This window comes from Vicugna pacos, chromosome 8 (genome assembly GCF_048564905.1).
Source record: "Vicugna pacos chromosome 8, VicPac4, whole genome shotgun sequence".
Classification (NCBI taxonomy): domain Eukaryota; kingdom Metazoa; phylum Chordata; class Mammalia; order Artiodactyla; family Camelidae; genus Vicugna; species Vicugna pacos.
Window position 1 is genome coordinate 65,563,026 of NC_132994.1, and position 4,507 is coordinate 65,567,532.

A 4,507-nucleotide genomic window follows, 5' to 3' on the forward strand; every position below is an offset into this window, starting at 1 on the left:
GTAGAGTTCACTTACCCTGTGATAGCAGTTTCCTCACTTCAGAGTGTGTAACTGGGCGCTTCACAGGGTTCTCCTGTTGTGAAAGTGCTTTATAAACTAGAAGGCGAAGGGCACCTGTTGGGCTGCACCACGCGGGCCTGCAAGACCTGTGCTTGACCAAAGAAAGAGCCTGGAGTCAGGAACAGAGACATCAATGGTTTATCAGATAGGAGCAGCAAGGTCCTGGGGCGACGCCCCACCGTGTGCGGTGGACGGCGGGGCAGGACGTGGCGACAGTCTTCACTCCTGGGGGGAATAGGGAGACCACCGGTTACAGAGGGAGTTACAGCAGGTTGGCTCATCGGTTACCAGGGAAACCAGCAGAGGGGCAGGCCCCTCAATGCCCCTTTGATAAACAAAGTGGGGAGTTCGGATCTAAAGCTTGAACAATCATTAGCTGAGGCCTGGGGCAAGCCTGTAGGAAGGCCAGTCCTGTGAGTGGGGTGTAGGTGAAGCAGGCACTGGGTGGAGCAGGGGAGGTACAGAGTGCAGTAGAACAGCCATCTTGAGTGTTAGTAATTAGAAGAGGAGAAATTTTAATGAAACTGTCCACTGAAAGCAACATGATGACTATTATGTCGCTGAATATTTTGGGGGATTCATAATAATGACATTGATCTTCTAAAAATACCATAAATGTCTTTTTCAGACATGATCTCTTTTGGAGATGAAACATCCACTTTGTGTGTTGTCTGCATTTCTTATCTTCCCTCCTCTCCCTGTTGCTGGTTCAGCTTTTGTGGATCCTAGCATATCTCCCCTGGGAGACTTGAAGTGGGGAGGGGTGGCGGGGCATGCAGCATGGGGTAGGGGACTCTGGTTGGGGAAGGGGTCAAACCTGCAGTCTCTTCCTGGCCACTCCCAGGGCTCCCCAGACTGCATCCTTCTGGCTCCCAGTTCTCTGGCTGGCTGCCTTCAGAACTTTGCTTGTGGGCATCCTAATCTAAATGGAAAGAGAAAAGAATTCTTTAGTCTTTTTTCTTTTCTAACAGAAAAATTATAGGAATCATTTTCAGTGACTCACGGCAAAGAAGGGTTTCCTAGGCAGAGTGATGGTAGCAGAAAGGGCCCTGGGTTGGGAGCCTTGGACTCTAATTACCACGAAATAGTAGTACACTCTTGGTCAATTTTTTAATACCATTTTGTTTCCTCATCCAGATCCTTGCCTCTCTCCGAGGAAGGAGGATCATCTACGTGACCTCCTCAAAAACTAGTTAGGATGTTTGGTTACTTTGGCTACGTTCTTTTCTGTGCTCAGAGATTACAAAGGCATTTAAAACCAGAACAGGGAGGTTTAGAATAAATCCTAGGTAGGGCCTCTCAAATATGCTCTTCTTCTAAGGGCTCATGCACCAATCTGTACATTGTACAAGTCTCATTAAGGAGCTTTTGCTTCAAAGAGGAAAGCATGCTAGAAATGGCACAGATCCCTTTCCCATCCTTTATAAGTTCCCTTGGTTGTTATAATTCTGAGATGACAGCAGAACCAAGAAAAGGCAGAAATACTATAGCATAAATTATATAGTGATGCTGTGGTTCTCAGACTATGGCTACTGGCATGATCATCATCTTTTGGGAACCTGTTCAACATGGAAATTCTTGGAACGGACCCTGGACTGACTGAATCAGATACTCTGGGGGCAGTGCCTGCAGTCTGTTTTGTCAAGACCTCCACGAGATTCTGATGTACTGGAGTGTTAGGGCCACTCTAATAAAGGCAATAAAATGGATTTAAGCAAATTGCCTCAGTTGCAGAATGAATAGGTTAACAGGTGAAAAAACTTTCCCTTCCTGACCCCCACCCCTCTCCTGACAATCCTTCTCCCCAGTGGCTTCCAGCCTCTAGAAATGTTTGCACATTTGGGAAGAGAGCATTTGAATCCCACAGAGGGTTGTTTGAATCCTGGCTGTCTCTATTTGGCTGGGTGACCTCAGAAAAGTTCCTTAAATTCTCTGGGCCTCCGTTTCCTCGTCTGTAAACACAGGACACTCATCTGACAGGATTGTTGGCAAGCGAGGAGCACACAGACACCCAATTCAGCATCTCGCTCCGTCATATTCAGCTTTTCAGTTCATAATGCCTTCTTTGCAAGGAGTGATCTTCACAACAACCAGGGAATTTAGGCAGGGCAGGTTTTGACTATTTTCCAGAGAATAGCACACGCTTGAGCCACAAATTTAGTAACGATTCCTTATGTTAAAAGACATTTTGAGCTGCTGGCGGAGAATGAAACCACAGACTATCATTTCATCCTGGTCTATTTTTTTCCCCCATACTAAAGATTCTCAGTCTAATTTTTATTTTATTTAGAGAGCTGTTAATAATTTAGTGATATTCTTCCAGTTGTGTTCAAGGAGCTAGCTCTAGAAAAGGGAGTTTCATTAATCTGTATCTTAAGATAATTAATTTTTTATTTGTTTAAAGATTTCTCAGCCTGAATCTTGCTTACCTGCAAGTGGTATATAGCAACTAAAAGTGGTATATAGGACTAAAACAAAGCAAAAATTGTCATAAACATGAAAAGTCAACCAAAAGAACAAGTTAAATTCCATGACAATAAACTGTGCTCTCTGTACAAATAATGTTATCTTGGAATTCATTCCTAGTGAACTAGTAAGAGAGAGCTCCCCTGTCCCATAATTCCTACACAAACCACAGGAGGTACCATGCACATACCGTGCTCCCCAACCATCCTTCTAAGTGCCTATAGCTTTTAAACATTGCAATTTGGCGTTTTACCAGAAATGAATTGACTCAGGTCTGACATTTTGAACTTGAAGGGTTTATTTTGGGTATCTCAGCTCTTCCCTTTCTTACAAGGTGAAATTACAAAAAAAGAATAGTGGGTAGTTCCTACTTAACCAGGAGAAGTTTGGGGTTCACTCTACTCGCCATTCTTACTATCCAAGCTACTTTATTTATTTCTCAGCTTTACTGAAGAATAATTGATAAATACAGTTTAATGGCTTTCTTCCCATCAAAGCCATATTTCCTATGATAAAATTCTACAGTTCTTTACAAATCTATTTTTTCACTTCTGTTGAATGAGTCACTTATTGCTTTCCCTAACAAAGGAAAAGTAGTAAAACCAGTAGTGTTAATAAGGGTAGAGTGTGGAGAAAGGCAGCTCAAATTAATTCTGAAGCTCTGGGGTTCAGATTGCTCGTACTGTCAACTGAAATTTTCAGAGCTTATTTAAACTGGTACCAGCAAAAACTCAGAATACGTTGTTAAGTTACAACCTCTTGGGATTAAATAGGCACTGGGCATTCCAGGGTAGGGTGGGTGGATGGGCTTCCTTATCTGCACCCAGCTCTTGATTTGGGGAGGGAACGGGCGTTGTTCAGGTCTGCCATGCAGAGCTGGTGCTGGAACCCCCTGCACTCCTGCACCAGGAGATGAACACAACACCCGCCCGTCCGTCTCCACCAAGTCGCAGGCGCTCACCCCATCAGTTCCTTTCCTTTATGATTCCCATGACTTTCTGGTCTTCAAGACCCTTCGCCTGCCTGAAGGGCTGAAGAGACATACCCTGACCTCCTTTCACATATCCAGAAGTTAACTTGGCACAAGACTCTCACTTAAGTTGGTAGATGTGAATATACAGTAATGCTCCTTAATCAAGGTTTCACTTTCCCCGGTCAACCTCTGTTAGAAAAGAGTAAACGGAAAATTTCAGAAATAAGACAAAAGTTTTAAATTGTGCCCATTTTGAGTAGCGTGATGAAATTCTGCGCCATCCACTCCATCCCTCCTAGGACACGAATCATCCATTTGCCCAGCATATCCTGCCAGCTAATTACTTACCAGTCACCAGGGTTATCAGATCGACTATCTCAGTATTGCAGTGCTTATGTTCAAGTAACCCTTATTTTACTAAAAATAGCCCCAAAGTGTAAGAGCAGTGATGCTGGCAATTCGAATATTCTCTTACTGTGTCTAATTTATAAACTAAACTTAGGTACTTATGTATAGGAAAAAAATACAGGGTACATAGTGCTTAGTACTAGCCACAATTTCAGGTTCTTGGAACGTATTACCCGAGGATGAGGGGAGATGACTGTAGTTTTTTGTTTTTTTTTTTTTTAAATGAAATCAGTGGAAACCTCCCAATATTTAATAATCTAGGTTTATATACCAAACATTTGTGTCATCTTTAGGGAAAAACCTTTTGGCCTCTTTTTTCCTCCTTGTAAAAGAAAGTTGGCTAAGACACTCAATAGACTCTTTCCTGGTCAATAGCAACTTCTTACATTGTTTCCTCATTCAATGCTCATAATCCTGTGACCCAATGCAGTTATCACCTTTTTTCTACAAATAGAGAAGGTGCCACTCAGGTTAGGGGAACTGCACAAAGTTCAACAGATAGAAAGAGGAGACGCAGCAAGAAAGTGACTCGTTGGGCCACACTCTTTCCTTGCTCTTCCTGCATCTTTTTGGGTAGACAGATACACAGATAAAAGCATG